At 36.6% G+C, this 24,241-nt stretch overlaps 1 long non-coding RNA gene across 1 annotated transcript in view; it reads right to left on the reverse strand.

Annotated features, from left to right (window-relative positions):
• Window positions 1-21,493, reverse strand: part of LOC105734448 (uncharacterized) — a 75,668-nt gene extending 54,175 nt beyond the window's left edge. Inside the window, exon 1 of the long non-coding RNA XR_001111516.2 lies at window positions 21,409-21,493. This is a non-coding gene — a long non-coding RNA (uncharacterized LOC105734448). The remainder of the gene's footprint in view (window positions 1-21,408) is intronic.
• Window positions 21,494-24,241: the final 2,748 nt, after the last annotated feature.

Here is a 24,241-nt window from a genome sequence, read left to right on the forward strand (position 1 = left end):
TAAGAAACCAGCATTGAGTCATGTGTTAATAATTTCCATGTCTTTACCACTATATACATTATTATCAGCTGATCGTCTCTGGATTTTTATGAAGCTTCTGGCATTTACCCTGAGCAGAGCAGAAACAGTTCATTTTCCTTTTGTTGAAGAATGAGTTTTTGTGCCATGTGACAAGAAAGGAGTTATGCAGCATCATTTCAGACTCTGCAAACCAGACATCTGAAGATGTGAGATGAATAAGAATAACTGCAATTATATAAGATCGGACTAAAAGACACTCAGACTGGTGACAGGAGATCTCCCAATCTTGACAAGGGAAACAGATCGCAGAGACCTCCAGTGTCTACTTTAAATAGCCAAGTTTCCCTTCCCTTCGATTTGCATATGGATTATTCAGGCATCCCTGTGGTATTACTATATGTTCAGTAAAAAATGTTAGTAATAGTGTATACTTTTTCTTGGCATACCAGAGGAAAACTATTTGGATCATATTCTAAGTAGACCAAAGCACTCAGTCCTGCTTCTTGTGTTTTTTGGGCTAATACAGTGTTATTTATCACAAGCCAATATTAGAGTTACACTTGGATTGGTAGCTTTAGTTTAATAATCTAGATTTTTTCCATTCATATGTAACCAAGTCCTTTTGATAAGGTAATACGATATAAAAGTTAATATGTAAAATTGACATTATGAATTTCTTTACTGTTTGAAATGATATAATAAATCTCAATATTATAAAAGGATTTCTGGATATGTCTAGTTTAAATGAAGTCTTTTCATAAAAAAGTAAAATGGCTTAGTTTAGAATATCATGTGAATATCTAATTTAATCCCTGCCTACTTGCCTATGCAATACATTTGCATATCACCATAGGCACTGTGAAAATGGTTAGAACTGGTTGATTCACAAATTATTCCCTTCTTGCTAATGTGTCTATCATGCTCAATCTCCCTCCTAGTTTCCTAAATTCAGTCAGCCATCCTGGCCAGCCTACACATAAGAACTATGATTGACAGCTGTGTTCTCCCAAGCTTCTATTCCTGTTTACCGTCCCCCTTTTAAAAACGTGCTTCCTCAGTCTAAATTCCATTCAGTCTAGGGATTCCTTTCTTCCTCATTGACAAACTCCCCCTCTATCTTCTGTCTCTTCCTTAATTGATACTGCATCTCACATTAACAGATGTGGTTTTCTCCCATGAAGACTTGTCCCACTGAGACTCTGGTGGTAGGAATCCCATTCACTTCTTTGAAACAATACTGGATTTTACAGTTACCCATCTGCATTTCTGGTTTTGATATCGATTCATTTACATCATGCTTTCTACTTTGTTTTAATCACTCCTAAACTTTAATGAATAAATCTCTCTGTAATAACAATTTGTATGGAAAAGAAAACAAAAAGTTCTACCTGCTTTTTATTCCAAATTTAATAGAAGCAATAATAAAGCTAATTTGTTTGTAGATTGCATAAACAGACATACATTGTAAGGAAAAGAGGAGATTTTAAAGGACAGATGTCAAAACCTCAAGACTGTAGACAGGAGGAGAGTGAGAGTAGTAGACCTGTCTAGCATATTTGTCAACAGGAAATATGTTATTTTAAATATTTGTTTTAATTTTTTTAACTTTTAATTTTTGTGAGTACAGAGTAAGTATATGTATACTTATAGAGTACTTGACATGTTTTGATACAGCCATGCAATGTGAAATAATAACATCATGGAGACAGTATCCATCACCTCAAGCATCTATTCTTTGTGTTACAAACAATTCAATTACACTCTTTTAGTTATTTTTAAATGCACAGTTATTATTGACTATAGTCACTTTGTTGTGCTATCAAACTATAAGTCTTATTCATTCTATCTAACATGTTTTTATACCCATTAACAATCCCCACCTCCCTGTCAGCCCCCCACTACCCTTCCCAGCCTCTGGTAACCATCCTTCTACTCCCTATGTCCATGAGTTCAATAGTTTTGATTTTTATATTTCACAAATAACTGAGAACATGCAATGTTTGTCTTTCTATGCCTGGCTTATTTCACTTAACATAATGATCTCCAATTCCATCCATGCCGTTGTAAATGACAGAATCTCATTTCCTTTTTTATGGCGGAATACTACATTTCTTTGTGTATATGTACCATATTTTCTTTATCCACTCATTTGTTGATAGACACTTAGGCTGCTTCCAAATCTTATCTATTGTGAACAGCACTGCAACAAATATGAAAATATGGTATTCAAGTGTTATGTATTTTCTGTTTAATTACATTTGTATCTATAAAGTTCAGATCCAAATATTCCTGTCTGTAAGAAAGAGAACTGTGAGCAGTCAGGTCAAAAGAAGAGAGTATCAAGGAGAGGAAGGCTTTTGCAGATGGCTAAGCATATGGGTCCAACAAGGTGTTCTAGTATGAAGGATTAGCAACATGCAGCAAGAGCAGCATTTATAAAACAGATGCAGTTTCTCCTCTTCTGAGAGATAAAGCCTCTGGATGACAATTCTAGTAACAATGCATTGCCAACAAGTCACATGGAGGAAAACAGTAAACTAAGAGGTGACATTGCTTGAACAAGCTTTGATGGATTTATGTGAAAACTGAGAAGGTGCCAAGAAAAAAGTTGGAAGTAGGAAGAAAAATAAATAAATAAAGGAAGGCCCCCCCTAAATTGTGTGCTAATGACTGGAGACTTGTGGCTCTCTATTATTTACTTAAAATCCCAGGTCCTGGTGTAAATCAAGCTGTTTAAAAGAAGACTTGAAGGAACTGGTAATGTACAGTCATAAAAATAGAAGACATTAGTAGCCATTATCAAAGCTAAAGGACTGTCATAAAGATGGGAGATGAGATCAATCAGTACTCATCTTTCAATACTAAGGACTTTCCTGCTCTGAGTTATGTAATTTGGAGGCCCTGGATATCTCAAACACACACAATAAATGTATCAAAGAATACTCAGACACACTGGTACAGCTCAACTCATAAACCACACATCTGCTCTGACTGAGGCTTTCAGGTCTCTAGGAAGTTCTTTACCACATCTCTTGCCCTATTTCTTCAAAACAAAGAACAACTGTTTCTGTAAGTTCTGAAGGTTTGGATTGTGCTACTAACTTTTTTTAGGGCACTGTTTTGAACTATAAGGAGATTTTCATCTTTAGAAACACTTGGGTAAGGAAAGAAAAAAATTAAGTTGTGAATCCTTCCTTTCCAATAGCAAAGAGGCAATATAGTCCTGAGAAATGAAGCATGTTTTGCCAGTCATACCATGCACTATTTTCTCCATGCTGCTTTTATTGTTCAAATTTTGGATCTAAGAGATAATCATCCAAATAAAACAATTAGATTTATTTTATACTATATATAAGATGCAGTTAAAAAAAGGTGAAGCAGGGCTGGGCGCGGTGGCTCACGCCTGTAATCCCAGCACTTTGGGAGGCCGAGGCGGGTGGATCACGAGATCAAGAGATCGAGACCATCCTGGTCAACATGGTGAAACCCCGTCTCTACTAAAAATACAAAAAATTAGCTGGGCACGGTGGTGCGTGCCTGTAATCCCAGCTACTCAGGAGACTGAGGCAGGAGAATTGCCTGAACACAGGAGGCGGAGGTTGCGGTGAGCCGAGATTGCGCCATTGCACTCCAGCCTGGGTAATGAGAGCGAAACTCCGTCTCAAAAAAAAAGAAAAGAAAAGAAAAAAAGGTGAAGCAAGAGGTGATCTTCAAATTAAGAGTGAATTGTGGTCTTAGACAAAAACTAAAATTGAATTTATATTATCTATATTATTGGGTATAAACTAATTTACTTTTAATAATATCTGTGAAAACTTAGCAAAAAAATGCTAACATCTCAATTATTTCACTATTAAAATGATTAAAATATTTTAAAAATTTTAGATAAATTTTTTCCTAAATACAACATGTGGAGAAAAGGAACACAATCCAATAAAAATAAGATAATTAGAACCAGAAAATCTACAAAATTTCTATGGCTATGACGGGTAAGATTCATGAACATATAAGCTCAACACTTATTTCTATCAAGAATAACATTGTCTGGCAATCATATATCATATCAAAGTATATAAAGAAAAATTAAATTTGGCAACATATGCTATTTCCATTTTCTTTATACTGTGCTAGCATTGAAATATTTAAGAGAAGAATGGAACAAATAATCAATGAAACCAGATATCGCTTTAAGAGATGGTGAAAACTACAATCTGAGATAGCAATTTATAAAATGAAATTACAGTATTTTGCATTATCTTCTATGATGACAATACTACTTGTCATCTCATCACAAAATTTGAACAATATTAAATTCTGTGGTTTACATTTTAATCTAACAACCAATTTAAGAATTTTATGAACAATTTCAATGGCTAATGTCTCAGTGGGCCAAAATTTTCTATACTGAAACTGCAAAAATAAAATAACTAGAACTATAATAACTCAGGAAGAACTGTTGAAGGCGAAGAGTGGAGAGAGGGATTACCTACAAAGAGGCATGAAGGAATTACTGGATGATGAAAATATCTAACAATTTTATTGCTTTTTTGACTGCATGACTGTAAACATTTGTCAAATTCATCAACTGTACACTTAAGAACGGTGAACATCATTATATGGAAATTATACCTCAATAAAGTTGACTTTTAAAAACAATGAAACATTTGTTCTTTAAGTGTTGGCAATATATCATTATTCCAACAAATTATTTTAAAATAATTTGTTTATAAAAGTTGTCTAATTTGGCATTACTCTCAAGAGAAGAAAATATAAATTCTGATTAAAACAACATAGTTGTTAATGTTGATAGAAAACATTAAGATTGCATAGAATAAACATAATTTGTGACTTATGTCAATCTTAATGTATTAGTCATCCAAATGCCACTGGCTCAGAAAATAATCAAACATGAATAATAAAATTAAATTTATTTGTAATTTATATTTTAGCACTTTCCTTCTCTGGAAATTGTAGCATAATACAAACTTTTCAATATTTCCATTATGTAGAGTATTTTTAGCAACTTTATTGAGATATAATTGACAGAGAAAAGGCTGTAGATAGATATTTAATGTATACAACTTGATGTGTTTAAAGATAAGTATACACCCAGGAAACCATCACTACAATTTATGCTATAAACATATTTATCACTTCTAAAACTTTTTTCCTGCCATTTTTAGTAATTATGTTTTTCTTTTTGTAGTAGGAGTACTTAACCTAAGATCAACCATTTTTAGAAAATGTTTAAGTGTATGATACAGTTTTGTTAACCATATGCTCTATATTGTATAATAGATCTCTAGAACTTATTTATCTTGCATGACTGAAACTTTGTACCCTTGAAAACCCCTCCCTATTGCTCCTTAATTCCCTGGCAACCACATTCTACTTCCTGCTTCTATATGTTTGACTACTTTGGATTCCACATACAAGCAAGATGATTCAGTATTTGTCCAGAACAGAAAAATAGAAGATTTTCTGTATTCGTTATGTTAGCTAAATTATAACTTTTAGACAAAGGGAATGTGATACTCCATCTGTTCTCTTGCCACAGGTCCCACAAATGTTAGAGGTGTGTCTGAGACTCTCTGAATCTATGAACCTCTGCATTTATCTATTTTAACTTATAGGGACGTTCCAACGTGAAAAAGAATCAGCTGCCATTAGTGCTGCCCCAAACTAGAGTGAACAGACTTTTTAAAACACTGTGTATGCCATAGAACTAGAGGATTCAAATCTGAGTTCAACAGTTGTGAGAGAAGGATAACCTGGAGGAGATTCCCTCATTTAGAACAAGGTTGGTAAGTGATGCATTAAGGGTAATACAATTTTTAAATACCAAACTGTCTTCTAATTACATTAATATTTACTATTTATTGAATACTAGATTCTGTGTCAAGCATATCTTAGATAACTCATTTAAGCTTTACAAATTTTGAGATGGATACCATGTTCTTCATTTTGCAAACAAAGAAGCCCAACCTGAGAGAAATTAAATAATTTTATCAGGATTAGCCTCCTAGGATATGGCAGAGTGTGGATTTCAATCCTGGTCTATCAGTCATCAACAGCTATATTATTCCTTACATAGCTGCCTTTATTTCTGATTTTTAAAATAATGTTTTCCCTGGAAGAAGTTGTAACAGCTGCTGTCATTGTCCTACCATATCCCCTCACCCTTTCTGTGCACACTAGCCCACCTTCCAGCACACCTTCCCATATCTAGCCAGAATCTGGGCCCATGTGTTCAAATAACAGGGTTTTCTAATAAAAAATTGTAAAGGGTTCTAAAAAGTTTATGAAAATATTACCTTACAGTCAAAGTAATTCAAACTGAATAGGAAGATGGAATTTTATTTAGAACTAGTTTTAGCATTAAAGATGCACTAATGCAAGCACAAATTTGATTTTCTCTTTTGAAAAATAATTATATGTAATATTGAGAGACAATGAAAAATTTTTATTTGCCTTTTGAGTAAACTACAATAAAAGAAAGGGTGGGGAGAGAGAACACAGATTAAGTTGACCTCATACTGTCTATATTGGGTCTTTATAAGAAAGCTGATTCTCTCCTCTCTTAGTGAGTATGGGTTTTTGCATTTTAAAAATATTGTATAATCATTCTTGCTAAATGAATGTCTTATAGTGACCTGAAATTCTATTTTGTGATATCCAGTGTTTCAAACCTTTAATATTTGACAAGTCTTCCAAGATCAAATTCTAAGTTAAAAAAAAAATAAAATTTAGACCTTCTAAAGTGCAAAAAAGACATATTCAGCTTATTTAATAGATTAAAATCATATAGGAAGCACTGTCTGATATAAAATGGTATTTAACTTTTTCTGGATTACATTCATATAAACATATTATTAGTATGTATTACAAAATTGTATAAGATTCCTGTAATTCTGATATGTTTCAATATATGTTGTTAGTAGTGATTATAACTGTTGTGTAAAATTGCCGTATGCCATAGAAATAAGCAAAATTCCTAGTGAATTTTGGCTTTCACTATAGTTGTCCTGAGAATTTTGTCACCCACAGATCATTGTTGTCTTGTTTTGACCCTCTTCAAAAGATGGTTTATAATTAGCTCTAGGACTTTGACAGAGCTCTTGAATTCAGGTTTTTGATAACTTTGGAGATTGTGACATTAGAATAGAGGAAAAACTTTCAGAACTCTCATGGAAAGCTGAAATGTTCATGAATGATAAGCAGAACAGAAGTAAATCTCATGGACTGCAGTAATAGAAGAATGAAATAATCCTTTTATGACTTTTGTTTAAAATGTTACTGATACTACATGAGGAGAAATGCCAGATATAGGTGACAGGGGGATGGAGGCAGCAAACCACATTGTCATATATGTACCTATGCAACAATCCTGCATGTTTTGCACATGTACCCCAGAACCTAAAGTGCAATAAAATGTATATTAAATATATATATATTAAAAAATGTTACTGATTCTTTGATTTGTTTTTCAAAGACAAGAAAACTTTTATTTAAGCTATTTACAGCTTTTAACAATTGAGTAAAGTATACTCCTATAAACAAAATTTGAAGCATATTTTTCTCTATCTGATTTCTCTCAATCTGAAAACTAGTTGTGAGCATTCTTAACTTATGGCAATATACTTATTTGCACAAGTGCAATAAGAATCTTTCTTTTTCAACAGGCCACAATTGAAGAAACTGGTTATTTTTACCAAGGGTTTGACTGAAATGGCATGCTTTCAAATAGAAGTAGTCTGAGTTTAGGAACCAGACTTGACTTATGGAGCCAAGAATCTCAAAATCTTGCCAGTTATAGACTCACAACAGTGAAATCAAAATAGAAATCAATATCAAGAAGTTCTCTAAAAAATATACAATAACATGGAAATTAAACGACTTGCTCCTGAATGACTTTTGAGTAAACAACAAAATTAAGGCAGAAATAAAAAAATTATTTGAAATAAATGTAAATAGAGACACAACATTCCAAAATCTCTAGGATGCAACAAAAGAATATAAGAGTAAAGTTTATAGTGCGGAATACCTACCTCTAAAAGTTAAAAAAGATGTCAAACTAACAATCTAACATCACACCTAGAGGATCTAGGAAAACGAGAAAAAACTAACCAGAAAGATAGCAGAAGAAAAGAAATAATTAAAATCAGAGCAAAAGTGAACACAATTAGACCTAAAAATACAAAGAATCAGTGAAACCAAATTGAAACACTGAACAGACCAATATTAACTTCCAAACTTGAATCAGTATTAAAAAGCCTACCAGCTAAAAAGAGCCCCAGACAAGATGGATTTACAACCAAATTCTACTACATGAACAAAAAGAACTGTTATCAATTCTAATGAAACGATGCCAAAATACTGAGGAGGAGGGGCTTCTCTCTAACTTATCCATAAAGCCAGCATCACCTTGATACCAAAATCTGGTCAAAAAACAAACAAACAAACAAAACAAGGAATACAAATGAAACAAGGAAAAAAGAAAACTACAGATGCAAAAGTACTCAACACAGTACTACCAAACCAAAGTCAATAGCATGTCACAATTTAATTTACTATAATCAAGTAGGCTTGATTCCTGTGATACAGGGTTTGCTCAGTATACACCAATCAATAAATGTGATTCCCCACATGTAAAGAATTAAAACAAAAACCAGAGGATCATCTCAATAGATGCAGAAAAAGCTTTCAATAAAATCCAACATCCCTTCATGATAAAAGCCCTCAAAGGAACATACCTCAAAACAATAAAGGCAGTCTATGAAAAACCCGTAGCCAAAATCATACTGAACAGGCAAAAACTGGGAGGATTCCCCTTTAGAATTGAAACAGGACAAGGACATCAACCCTCACCACTCCTATTCAGCACTCCAGGAAGTGTTAGCCAGAGCAATCAGGTAAGAGAAGGAAAAAGCATCTGAATAAGAAAAGACAAATTCAAATGATCTCTCTTCATTGGCAATATGATTCTCTACCTGAAGACTCTGACAAAAGTTTCCTGGGCCTCGTAGATGACTTTAGTAAAGTTTCAGTAAACACAATCAATGTATAAAAATCAGTAGCATTTTTGTGTGTGAACAATATCCATTTAGAAATTAAGAACACAATCTTAGAATAGCCACAAAAAATAAAATAAAATAAAATAAAATACTTAGGAATATATCCAACCAAGAAGGTGAAAGAGCTATACAAGGAGGACTACAAAACACTGCTAAGAGAAATCAGAGATGACAAAAACAAATGAAGAAACACTTCAGGTTGATTGATTGAAATAATCAGTATTGTTAAAATAGTCATACTACCCAAAGCAATCTACAGATTCAATGCAATTCCTATCAAACTACCAACATCATTTTTCACAGAACTGGAAAAAAAAAATCTATTCTAAAGTTTGTATGCAATCGAAAAAGCAAAAATCCTAAGCAAAAAGAACACAGCTGGAGGCATAACATTACCTGACTTCAAACTATAAGACTACAATAACCAAAACAGCATGGTACTAATACAAAAACAGATACATAGACCAATGAAACAGAATTAAGAACCTAGAAATAATGCCACAAACCTACAGCCATCTTTGACAAATTTAACAAATTTTAGCAATGGGAAAAGGGCTCCCTAATGAGAAAATGGTGCTGAATGCAAGGTTCTTTGAACTGGCTGCACCATAGGCCATCCCTACATCTTGCTATGGCGACCCCCATGAGCCACACACACACCTCTGGATGGCCTCCAGGAGCCAGAAAGTCTGAAGTAAGAATAGCTAGCTCCTGAAGTGTCAATTAACCAGCCTTGCAACACTCCACCATTGTTCTGGCTTAACTGATAAGCCAACCTTGTGACACTGGACCTTGGACCTTGTGACACCCCTGGTGACACCCCCCAGGCTTGCAAAAACTTCCCTGAACTGTAACTTCTGTAACTTTCCACTGCCTACCCAAAACCTATAAAACCAACTCCCATTCCACCGCCCTCTGCTGACTCTCTTTTCAGACTCAGCCCACACTCAGGTAAATAAACAGCCATGTTGCTCACATGAAGCCTGTATAGGGGGTCTCTTCATTCAGAATGCACCTAATATTTGGTGCTGAAACCTGGGACAGGAGTACTCCTTTGAGGAGAATGGCCCCCTTTCCCTGCTCTCCCTCTGTGAAGAGACCCACCAGTGACCTCAGCGCATCAGACCATCCCCACAACCCTCTCACCACCTTCAGATGAGGTAAACAGTCTCTCCCTCCCTCATTTCTCTCTCTCTCTCGTTTTTTTTTTTAAGAAAAATGGAGGCAAGTCTCCCTCTCTCTCTCTCTTTTTCTTTAAATCCTAAGGAGACAAGTCTCAGAGACAATCTCCCTCTCTCTCTTTTCCTTTAAATCTCAAGGAGACAAGTCTCTCGGTCTAAGTAGAGGCAGAGGAGACGCTCTTCATCCATGTGCTCAAAAACTCCAACGCTGGTCACAGACTCGATGAGGGAAGATGGTCTTCACTTCGTGTCAATCACAGGAATGCCTGCCTTGATCATTCACCCACGAGACAGTCCAGGATTCAGTCAGGGACACCTACTGAAAACTCTGGTAGCTGCTTGCTCCTTTCTCCTCATCTCTACTCTACTTCTCTCCTTAAAACTTAACCTCCTTCACCAGGGGCAATATTCTGCCTTCTGTCCCTCTGTCTTCACCTCTAGACTGCATCCTAAAAGCCTAAAACCTCTTCAACTGTCACCCCATCTGAAACCTAAATATCTCATATTCTTTTCTGTAACATGGCCTGGCCTCAGTGCAAATTATACAATGGTTCCAAGTGGCCAGAAAATGGCCCTTTCAATTTTTCTATTCTGTGAGATCTAAACAATTTTTGTCAATGAATAAGCAAATGGTCTGAAGTGCCCAATGTCCAGGCATTTTTTTTTTACACACTAATTCCTTGCTAATCTCTGCTCTCAATGCAACCCATCCCAATTTTTCCTTTTCTCCCTTCTGTCCACCCCTCTGCCTCCACCAGTAATTCAGAATCCTCCTTGTCCATGGACACTTCTGACCTTTCTCCTCCCCGCCTGTCCAAACCAGACCCCAATCCAGGCCCTAACCGCTCCCCTGCCAAGCCTCCCTCCTCTTCCTCCCTGGGCTTCCTTCCGCAGCCCACCTCCTTATGCCCCTCCTGTCACCTCCCCACCTCAACACTGGGTTCAGCTTATAGTTTACTCCCTGGACTATACTATAGTTAGGGTGCACGTTCCTTTCTCTTTATCTCATCTTTCTTAAATCAGCCAATGGTGAGGCTCCTTTTCATCAGATCCTACTAAATATATATAAGAGTTCCAATACTTAACCCAGTCTTAAAATCTCACCTGGAGTGACTTAAATGTCATCCTAACTTCTACTGTCACCCCTGAAGAATGCTTAATATGCATGTTATCACTGAGTCAGCCCCTGACATGAAAAAAGCTACAGAAATTAGAATCTGGCCCTCAAACCCCACAACAAGAATTAATCACTTTCGCCTTCAAGGTGCTCAACAGTAGGGAAGAAGCTGCCTTGCAGCAGCGCATCTCAGAACTACAGATGCTTGCCTCTGCCGTAAGACAAACTCCAGCCACACCACTGGCTCACAGAGACTTCAAAGTGCCCAGACAGCAGCATCCAGCCGCCCCCCCAGACCTTGCTTCGAGTATCAGAAAGCTGGCCACTGGGCCAAGGAATACCTGCAGCCCAGGATTCCTCCTAAATCTTGCCCTGTCTGTGTGGGGCCCCCACTGAAAGTCAGACTGTCCAACTCACGTCACTGCTCTCAGAGCTCCTGGAGCTCTAACCCAAAGCTCCCGCAACGAGTCCTTCCCAGATCTCCTTGGCTTGGCAGCTGAAGACTGATGCTGCCCGAACATCTCAAAGGCCCCCTGGACCATCACAGACACCAAGCTTTGGGTAACTCTTACAGTGGAGGGTAAGTCCACCCACTTCTTAATCAATACAGGGGCCACCCACTCCATGCTGCCTTCTTTTCAAGGATCCGTCTCCTTGGCCTCCATAACTGTTGTGGGAATTGATGGCCAGGCTTCCAGGCCTCTCAGAATTCCTCAAGCCTGGTGTCAATTAGGCCAGCACTCCTTTCCACACTCTTTCCTAATCATCCCCACTTGTCCAGTTCTCCTGTTAGGCCAATATTTCCTAACAAAATTGTCTGCCTCCTTAACTATTCCTGGGCTACAGCCACACCTCACTGCCACCCTCCTTCCCGAACCCGCACCTCCCTCAGTAGCTCCCTTTATGTCCCCCTACCTTAACCCTAGGGTGTGGGATGCTACCTCCTCATCCTTTGCTTACTCACCCCTCATCATACCCTTAAAACCTAACAACCTTTATTCTGCCCAGCCAGTGCCAGTATCCCATCACAGCACAAGCCTTAGGAGGCCTAAAACCTATTATTACTCACTTACTACAACATGGCCTTTTAGTTCCCACTAACTCTCCCTACAACATCCCCATCCTATCCGCCCCAAAACCAGACAAGTCCTACAGGTTAGTCCAAAACCTTTGCCTTATTAATCAGATAGTGCTCCCCATCCATCCTATCATGCCAAACCCCTCAACAAACTTCTCTGAAACTCATCTGAATTCCTGAGGAAACTTAAATGCCCTGCTCCTGTCTATCTTGCTGCTTCACCTTCTTCCTCCATTCTGTGTGCCAAGACATTTCCTGGTTCCAACCCCGGCTGCCACTCTTAACTCTCTTCTAGAGTAAATAAATGACCTTCTTCTTCCGAGGTATCCTGTGTGACTTCTCCCCCATTCCCTCCTCATTCTTTGTCTACCTATTCCTCCTGCTCCCTTGGCTGCCGCACATAATAGTACCTCTCTTTCCTGTTATTTCCAAATTCCTCTATAAAACCTTTAATTTAACCATTCTTTGCTAAACCAATCCAACCCAGGCCTTGGTATCTGGATACAAAATCCTAGCCCCTCCACCAAAAATACTTTCTCACCTTTTCAGTTTGCACTTCCAGTTCTGCCTAAGCCACGGACTTTTTTCCTCTGTGGCTCTTCCACCTACCTCTGCATTCCTACCAACTGGACAGGCACTTGTACCTTAATTTTCCTTACTCCTCAAATCCAGTTTGCCAAAGGAAATAAAACCCTTGTAACTCCTACACAACAAAAAAGAGTCATTCCATTAATCCCCTTGCTTGTCAATCAGAACAGGTATAGCAGGCCTTGCTACCTCCACCACCACATTCTGAAGTGTCTTTCCTGATTTCTCCTCCAGCATTACAGACATAACTCAAACACTCTGTTCTCCAAGCCCAGGTTAATTCCCTGGCTGCAGTTGTCCTCCAAAATCACCAAGGGCTCGATTTATTGACTGCTTAGAAAGGAGAACTCTGCCTATTTCTAAATGAAGAATGCTGCTTCTAGCAAAACCAATCCGACCTTGTATATGATGCCATCCAAAGTCTTGAAGACAGGGCTCAAAAGCTTGCTAATCAGGCAAATAATTATTCTGGACCTAGCTGGCCACTCTCTAACTGGGTATCACAACTCCTTCCATTAGCAGCCCCCTTATACCGTTTTCTCCTTCTCTTATTCAGACCTTGCCTTTTCCAACTAATCTTTCTATTCCTACAAAATCGTATCCAAGCTATAACCAATCAGTCAATACAGCAAATGCTCCTTTTAACAACCCCATAATATCAACTTTTGCATCAAAATTTCTCAGCAGTCTAAATTCTTTCCCATTTTTAGGCTTCCACGCTGCCCTTAATCCTGCTTGAACAAGCCCTGAGAAACGTTGCCCATCACCCCCTGTACCACCCCCAAAATTTCATTCCCCTCACTTTTTCATTTCTTTTACTTTTATATTATTAATATACAAAGACAGGAATGCAAGGTTCTTTGAACTGGCTGCACCATGGGCCATCCTAAGTCGAGCTATGGAGACCCTTGTGACCCACAAGCACATGTCTGAATGGCCTCCCAGAGCCAGAAAGTCTGAAGTAAGAAGAATAAGCTCCTGCAGTGCCAATTAACCGACCTTGCAACATTCCACCATTGTTCTGGCTTAACTGATAAGCCAACCTTGTGACAATGGACCTTGGACCTTGTGACACCCCCCGGTGACACCACCCCAGCTTCGAAAAACTGCCCTGCCCTGAACTTCTATAACTTTCCACTGCCTACCCCAAATCTATAAAACCAAATCCTATCCCACTGCCCACTGCTGACTCTCTTTTACAGACTTAGTCTGCCCACACAGGGGTGAATAAACAGCCATCTTGCTCACACAAAGCCTGTTTAGGGGGTCTCTTTATTCAGAGTGTAGTTAACACTGGACAAGCTGGCTAGCCATATGCAGAAGAATACAACTGAACTCCTACCCCTCACCATATATAAAAATAAACTCCAGAGGGAGTAGATTTAAATGTAAGACCATGAACTATAAGAATTGTAGAAGAAAACCTAGGAAACACCATTCTGGACACTATCCTTTGGAAAGAATTTGTGACCAAGTCTAGTCACAGATTCAGGAGTTCAAAGAGGCCTTCAACATGATTGATCAGAACAGAGATGCTTTCATCGACAAGAAAGATTTGCATGATATGCTTGCTTCATTTGGGAAGAATCTAACTGATTAGTATTTGGATGCCATGATTAATGAGGCTCCAGGCCCCATCAATTTCACCATGTTCCTCACCATGTTTGGTGAGAAGTTAAATGGCACAGATCGTGACGATGTCATCAGAACTGTTTTTGCTTGCTTTGATAAAGAAGCAACTGGCACCATTAGGGAAGATTACCTGAGAGAGCTACTGACACCATAGGGGAAAATTTATGGATAAGGAAGTGAATGAGCTGTACAGAGAAGCACCTATTGACAAAAAGGGGAACTTCAATTACATCGAGTTCACACACATCTGGAAACGTGGAGCAAATGATAAAGATGACTGAAAGAACTTCAAATTCCAACCAAAGGTTCCTTGTTGCCACTTGGGGTATTTCTGAGTTTTTCTCTTGCATGCCCTTAGCTTTACAGCTTTTGCATTTCCTGTTGTATTTATCCTCAGCCATTTTGGGCACATGTATCTTTATACTCAGATTGGAAATGAGACTTCCTATTAATAACATTTTCAGAATAGAAAAATAGGATAAATTAACCTACCAGCCCCTGCCCCCAATAACTATGGTCTATATAGAGTCAATATTTTTTTTCAGAGAAAGTTATTCTCTCATTTTTTTTCTGAACCATAATTGAACTTTATGATAAAATTTTTAAAAATAATTAAGGAATCAGGAAAAATACCTAGTGTATGCTAAGCATAATACTTAGGTGATAGATTGCTAGGTGCAGCAAATGATCATGGCACATATTTACTTACGTAACAAACATGCACATCCTGCACATGTACCCCAGAACTTAAAACAGAATTAAAAAAAGAAATGAGTCCTAATTAAACTAAAGAGCTTCTGCATAGCAAAAGAAACTATCAACAGAGTAAACAGACAATGTACAAGATAGAAGAAAATATTATCAAACTTTGTATTCAACAGAGGTCTAATATCCAGAATCTATAAGAAGTTTGAACAAAAATCAAAAAACAAATAATCCCATTTAAAAATGGGCAAAAGAAATGAACATTTCTCAAAATAAGAAATACGAAGGGCCAAGAAACATATGCAGAAATGTTCTATATAAATAACAATCAGAAAAATGCAAATAAAATTACAATGAGATAATATCTCACATCAGTCAAATTGCTTCTACTAAAAAGTAAAAAAACAACAGATGCTTTTTTTTCAAATGTCACTTTTCAACTCTGTTCTTGGGGATTTTGAGGGCATGGTGAAAAGTGAAAAGTGAAATCAGAACAATGTTGCCTTGGTATAGATTCATAGTAGTACAGCATGCCAATGTTGTGAGGATAAAGAGGTAATAGTTTAGATATATGTAGAAGTTTAATGTTAATTTTTTTCATAAATAGTCTATTTCATGAATATTCATGTTGAAATAACTTTGGAAAGTACACACAGAGCATAAAATTAGAGTGTTATTATTCTACCTCACATAATGAAATGATACATAATTAGTAGGGATTATAAATGCATATACTTTCAATCACCTTTCCTCATAGTGAGTACTTTGTATAATTCCTTGGTTTTGGCTCCAGAGCAGGTAAACATCTCACTTTAGCAGAAAACTATACTTCTCTGAAAAAATACACACACACACACACATGCACACACACACACATATATGTAATTGCACTTTAGGTTCTGGAGTACATGTGCAGAATATCATGCAGGATTGTTGCACAGGTACATACATGGCAATGTGGTTTGCTGACTCCATTACCCCATCACCTATATCTGGCATTTCTCCCCATGTTATCCCTCCCCAACCTCCCTAAAAGACTTAAGCATAAGACATGACACCATAAAAGACCTAGAAGAAAACCTAGGCAAAACCATACAGGACATAGGCATAGGCAAGGACTTCACAACTGAAACACCAAAAGCATTCGCAACAAAAGCCAAAATAGACAAGTGGGATCTAATTAAACTCCAGAGCTTCTACACAGCAAAAGAAACAATCATTAGCGTGAACTGGCAATCAACAGAATGGGAAAAAATTTTTGCAATCTACCCATCTGACAAAGGGCTAAAATCCAGAATCTACAAAGAACTAAAATAAATTTACAAGAAAAAAACCCATTCAAAAGTGGGCAAAAGACATGAACAGACACTTTTCGAAAGAAGATATTTATGAGGCCAACAAACGTGAAAAAATGCTCATCATCACTGGTCACTAGAGAACTGCAATTCAAAACCACATTGAGATAGCATCTCACACCAGTTAGAATGGCGATCATTAAGAAATCTGGAGACAACAGATGCTGGAGAGGATGTGGATTAATAGGAACACTTTTACATTGTTGGTGGGAGTGTAAATTAGTTCAACCACTGTGGAAGACAGTGTGGCAGTTCCTCAAGAAACTAAAAATAGAAATTCCATTTGACCCAGCAATCCCATTACTGGGTATATATCCAAAGGATTATAAATCATTCTATTAAAAAGACACATACACACATATGTTCATTGCGGCACTGTTTCCAATAGCAATGACCTTGAACCAAAACAAATACCCATCAATGATAGACTGGAAAAGGAAAATGTGGCCCATATACATCATGGAATACTATGCAGCTATAAAAAATGATGAGTTCGTGTCCTTTGTAGGGACATGGATGGATCTGGAAACCGTCTTTCTCAGCAAAGTGACATGAGAACAAAAAATCAAACACTGCATATTCTCACTTATAGGTGAGTGTTGAACCATGAGAACACAGGGACACAGGAAGGGGAGTGGGGGTAGGGAGGAAAAAATATATTTCTTTATCTAATACTCCTTTCTATCAGCTTTTCCATTTTGAGTTTGTAAGTTATCTGAAATATCTCTAAGGATATTTTTATTGTACCTTTCAATTTGCTACTAGAAGTTGTCACTGTATGAATATTACTATGATTGAATTAAGGAATTAAGGTGATTACTTAAAGAACACCCTGACTTGAATTCAAAAAAGTAACTTACATGTTTATACACACAAGAAATCAGAGTACAACACAAGCATCATAAAAAATTGAAGAAAGTTCTTTTTCTACCAAGTTTTTGTTAAAAAACTGATCTTAATTAATTGGTATTAATCTATTTCTTTTTTTCTTTCTAATATTGACTATTTAACCTTAAAATCTATTTGTCTCCTCTAAATACACACACACACACACACACACACACACACACACACACACACAAACATTTCTGCTCCTTCTGCCAGAGTGAGAGAGCGGAAATAACAAATTCATCAAGATAATGGGAGAAAGTCTAAAATCTCTACAAGGCAGTATTTTTCTAAGCATTAAAAATATCAAAAGGCTGAAAGGTTTATATTCACAGAAATTTATTTTGATTCTATATATGAAAACAAATGAACATTGTATCTTGAAGTTTGTTGAATCTTTTCTTTGAATTTTGTGAAATATCTGCCTGACTAGTAGCAGAGAGGTGAAGATTAATAAGTTGAGATAGCATCTGAAAAAGAATGGCCAGAAAAATCAATAAGAAAATAAAATACAGGTACTCAGGAAGGGTACTGACTAGACTGAGGTGATTTTTTTTTTTTATCTGATAGAGTAGAGCAATACAAAATCATTCTCAAGTTAGTATTACTCCTGTCACTACCACTATTAACTGCAGTTAAGGTAAACAGTAGAACATAAAATTATAGCACTAAAGATGATTCTGCTTATCATAATTACCATAATTAAATACTGAGGCAATTCTGTATACTTGGTGCATCACATAATTTATCATTTAATCCACATGACAACTCTATTATGCAGTTTTCTTATCTGCTTTTAAATCTTGAGACACCCAAGGTGACTTGAGATTCCTATCCTCTCATCATTTGTAAGATGAAAAGTGTTTGTTTGCCTCTTGGTAGTTGAACATGTAATGAATCGATTAAATAAGGAGGAGAAAGTTTATGTTCATCAATGCTTTCAATATAAATTTGAGACCCAAAAAGCAGTTGATAGAAATTAGGAAGGACAAGAGTAATTAAACACCTAAAATATATTTATAAATTTAATATCCACAGTAACCCTTTGAGTTATATACAATTATTATCCTCATTTTAAAATGAGAGAGGTGAGGCAGTAAATAAACTTGTAAATTGAGCAACAATAGGGAAACTTAAAAACACAATAGGTTGAACAATTTAAATCTTCCAGACACAGATATTTAACCCAGCAAACTGACTTCTTGTAATTACAAGTGAGAGATCACGTACATGTAAATTTCTGGAAAGCATCCTCATCAGATTTTTCTCAGAATTATAAAAATGACTTATGGAAAGGCATTTCTAACTTCCTGGCTAGGTCCTTTGACTTCAGCTAGCTCAATGTGGAGGTACTATGTGCTACCCTGTGAACACTACTGTGAAATCCTCTGACCTTGATTATGATGGTGAATGGTACACACAAAAAGGTCACACAGGATCAAAGAGATGTTACTTTGCCTAAGATGAGCCTCTTTCTTGCTGGCTATTTTTCACAGGACTCATTTCTCGGGGTGGAGTATTTGCGATATCTACAGTGATGAGGAAATTCAGAGTATTATTTTGTATCATTTTCTGCTGTTTAGAGAAAGATGCCAGAGCAATATTCTGTTATCAAAATTAAAATGACTGGTCTATTTTGCTGGGCCTACAAGTGTTCATATTCTATAGAGCTATAGTAAAACATCATATGACATTTTCATATCCTCAAAATTTCTCTTTAGTTTCCCAGTTTCAATCTTATTTTGCAATCCTACCAAGAAAAAAAAACCAGGTCATTTCATCCTAGAAAATAATGACAGAGAGAATTTTAAATAAAAGGAAGTAAACATGCCAAAAACTGAAGAAATGAATGGAAACAAAAAATGACAAATGTCCACTAAACCTCAATATGATGTAATTGGTGATTTAGAAGAATGTAAAATCAACAAATACAAATACAAATCAACAAGTACAAATACTGAATAGAGAGCAAGATATAACAGTGTAAAGAGAGATAGCAAGCATATGTATATGTATGTGTGTGTGTGTATATATATATATATTTACACACACATACACATATATGTAGATAGATAGATAGATCGATTTTTTTTTGAGACAGAGTATTGCTCTGTCCCCCAGGCTGGAGTGCAGTGGCACAATCTCTGCTCACTGTAACCTCCACCTTCTGGGTTCAAGTGATTCTCATGCTTCAGCCTCCTGAGTAGCTAGGACTACATGTTTCTGCCACCACGCCTGGCTAATTTTTTCACTTTTAGTAGAGATGGGGTTTTACCACAATGGCCGGGCTGGTCTCGAACTGAACTCAAGTGATCTGTCCACCTCAGCCTCCCAAAGTGCTAGGATTACATGCATGAGCCACTGTGCCTGGCTTAAGTCTATATTCTTCTTTAACTCTGAAGGGGTAAGAAGTGAGAGAGATCACAAGCTAAAAATAGCAAAAGAAGTGAATGTAGTTTGGATTTGCTTTTTTTTTTTTTTTTTGCTTTTAATGTTGGGATAGTTTTCCACATAGAAGGAATAGAAGCTGCAGCGCAAAGTCACTGCTAAAGACAGCCTGGAGGAGGGAAATGGGTGTCATCCAGAGCAGAGGGTCAAGATAAATTTTGACTTATAATAGAATGATATATTCTATTATAAATCATTCTATTATATCAAATATAATCAGAGGATTATAAATCATTTTATTATAAAGACACATGCAAATGTATGTTTATTGCCACACTGTTTACAATAGCAAAGACTTGGAACCAACCCAAATGCTCATCAATGATAGACTGGATAAAGAAAAGGTGGCACATATACACCATGGAATACCATGTAGCCTTAAAAAAGGATAAGCTCATTTCCTTTGTAGGGACATGAACAAAGCTGGAAACCATTATTCTCAGCAAACTGACACAAGAACAGAAAACCAAATACCGCATGTTCTCACTCACAAGTGAGTGTTGAACAATGAGAACACATGGACACAGGGAGGGGAACATCACACACTGGGGCCTGTCAGGGGGTGGGGAGCTAGGGGAAGGATAGCATTAGGAGAAATACCTAATGAGGATGACGGGGGGATGGATGCAGCAAACCACCACCATGGCACATGTATACATATGTAACAAATCTGCACATTCCGTACATGTACCCCACAACTTAAAGTATAATTTTTAAAAAAAGATAAATTTTGAATGACAGTAAGGGCATTATTTCCAATGAAACTAAAATGAAGCTGAGAAAAGATGGCTGAATGGAAATATGAGGAATGTTTGTCAGAATGAGAGGGTTTAAGGGACTTAACATCTAATGTACTCAACAGTCATTGGGAAATAAGAGCCAAAGACATTTTCTGAGAGTGAGAAGGTGGAGAGTGACAAGGCTGAATGAAGCGGCAAAGGTATAAACTTCTTGAAGAGAAGGCTTCTGAAAAAAAGGTGCATTCAACTAAGGCTGGAAATAATGAACGTGTAATGACTTCAGGACATACAATTTATCTTTTTCTCCAGAACTTAGCAACCTGGCTGTAACAGAGGAAATGAACAGTTGGGCTTATAGGAAATTGTTGTTTCTCTTTTGGGTGCAATGGGCAAGTGCTTTTAGGTTACCTGGGGTAAATGTCACAAGGACCATGAATGAGAAAGATGAATTCAAGTACCTGTAGCTTTGGTGTCTGTTGAGTGCTTGAGGGGCAGAAACTGTGTTTGAAGAACATTCTAGTTTCTCTGAAGTCACACCTTGCACTTTTATAACGAACAAACCAGAATTACAAAGTAGTTACCTGCATGGGCACTGAAGTCAGAATGCGTAGTTTCAAGCTCTGCCTCTGATGCTTACCAGCTGTGGAAAGGATGATCAATTGCTCAATTTTTCAGTTTTCTTACCCTTAAAACAAAAATAAAAATAACTGTACAAACCTCATGGGAATTCATTAAATTAATACCTAAAATATTGACTACTTGATCATATTAAGCAATCAATAATTATTGTTACTAGATTCTATAACAATCTTTCTCAAATTCAATACCGTCTCCAAATAATAAAAGCAGAAGTTAAAAATATAGAGAATGAAGACTTTAAATAATTATTTGATTTTTCTATGATTATTATAAATAGTACATGGAGTACTTCTTTGCTCAATCCCATTAACAGTAACATGAGAATAAAGTTCAGGGTTAATTTTTAAAAAGCAGTTAGTTTGCTCCACTAGTGACAGAACCTATTATAGCCCCTGACTCCATTTCTTTACACATGGGCAAAATCTCAATTCAACTCTCTTGATCACTGCTCTTCAATGACTGAAAGTAGTTTTATCACCAGCTCATAAAATTATTATTTGAAACTTCTAATTGAAATATAATATTTTAATGTCAAAAGGTCTGCATATGCTAGGTGGAAGAAGGTAGTGAAATTTGAAGGGAATGCTTTTTCTTCTCTAATTAGTGGCAATGAAGTGCTTAATTAAGGATGAGTGGTGCGTTCTTATGCACCCACTCATAGGACAAGTGAATACACAGTCAACTCATAACTCCCCAGTGTTCCCTACTGTTTCATTTGACCACTGGTCTTATAAAAGGGAATGGTTAAAGAATTGAACTCACACAGGGACTATATTCAGCAGCTGTGCTTTGAATAATTGGCCCAGCAACCTCAGCATCACTTGTTAGAAATATAAAATCTCAGCTCTCATTTTAGACCTATTGAAACAATTCTGCATTTCCAAAAGGTGCCTGGGTGATTCACATGCATAACAAAGTTTGAGAGCCATGGCCTAATGAAGATATTCTTATATTCTGGGAAAATGAAGGCTGCATTAGGTCTCAGCATTCTGCTCTTTTCCATTCCTTTAGTCTCTGACTAACTAGAAGGACTGTTAAAACAGATGTGGGAAATTTGAGAGTATGGAAGGCCTCCCACCTCTATATGCACTGTTCAGGAGGGTATTTTTTGTTAGTTTCTCCACATCTCCTTTTTCTTCTTAGCACTGAGTATAAAAGGCCCTGTGTGTTCATATATCCAACCCTTCGCTTTATTTCTTCTCAAAATATGATAGATTTTAGGTTGGAGGAATAGGATGCTCATGCTGTGTGTACCAGTGCAACTCATCGATTTTTAGCAACCACAGCTTTTGCAAACAAAATCATAAAATATAACTAAACATACAGATTGAAGACCAGGGATAAATTTCCCTATGACAAGAACATTTTTTAAACCCACAAATTTGTCCTGGGTGATATGTGCTTTATCAATAAAGGCAGTTGTTGTCAAGTTGTCTGGTTAAGTGGACCTAAGAAAAAAAAGGAATGAGACAACACAGCCCAAATATTTGTTTAAAGTTATGAATTAACTACTTCTTGTTCCATATGTTTCACTGACTTGTCTATTCCTGACAATCAGAAAAAAAGAAGAAATAATGCATTTGGTTTTGATTTGAGATTAGAATTGAGTTCAGAGCTGCACTAATCATCAGCAGCCTTCTTAAATGATTAATCAATTTTTGGTTTTGAATCTATTTGATCAAACTAAAATCTCAGAATTGAATGTGAATAAAATTTTTTCCTCCTGAAATCTATGTAACATACATCTGAAGTAACTTTTAGATGATATTTTCCCCTTGAGAACTAGGGTCTTTAAACATCATAAATAGTGAGTGGGTTTCCCACTAGTATATCATATCAATTTCTAGAACCAAATTATATTCTCCTTATTACTGTGCAGATTAATTGGACACCTTATAAAGGATGACATTTTTTGCCTGGATATATATTCTGTGGATTAATTTTCATCTGAAAACTCACTTTGATGTTCAAGATAAAGGAATAAGAGAAAAATAGTCAAAGTGGATTATATAAAAACATTGCCTGATTACGAATAATTTGTAGTAGTTCATATAAGACTGCAGCATTATTATCCTATCAATTGAGACTTTAAATACTTGATAATCAGACTTTGGGAATTTAACAAATATTTGAGACTTAAGGTTGAATGTCTACATTATGAGGGTAACCCAAACACTGTGCTCCACGGTGAATTTGAGCAGTGCTTCTCAACCCTAGGATGAAATCCAGCGTCCAAGCTCATCCCCACTCAGCTGAATCAAAATCATTTGGTGGTGGGGTGGGGGTGGCCTATGTATCGATACTAAAAACAAATAAAGAAACTTAACTCTGATTCTAATTGCAGTCAAGGTTAAGCTCTACTTCCCTCTACTGGAGGACACTAATGGTCTTAGTATCTCATGTATATAAAATGTAACCCAAACTGCAGATTTCTAACAAGGAAGTTACACCTATGTATTACAGATGCTGAGTATAAATTTCAAGTGATAAAAGTCATCTTATAATACTGTAATCACAAAATCTCTAGCTAAGTGAAATGCTGGTTTAATATATGAAAAATGGATCCTGATGAAATATATGAACACATGTCTTCTGGTAAAGATCACTGATCTCCTTGTTTCTTACTTTTATTGGGGCAATTGAGATTTCACTGCCTTTTAAATTTTATACAAGGGAGAATATAGTCTTGTAAACATTCTTCTAAGAAAAATAGACTATCATTTTAAGCTTGGGTGGCTCCATCCACAAAATAAATATATAGCTGAAGTTTAGGAT

The sequence above is a fragment of the Aotus nancymaae genome, unplaced genomic scaffold (assembly GCF_030222135.1).
Source record: "Aotus nancymaae isolate 86718 unplaced genomic scaffold, 86718_ANA_hifiasm-v0.15.2.pri h1tg000057l, whole genome shotgun sequence".
NCBI lineage: Eukaryota > Metazoa > Chordata > Mammalia > Primates > Aotidae > Aotus > Aotus nancymaae.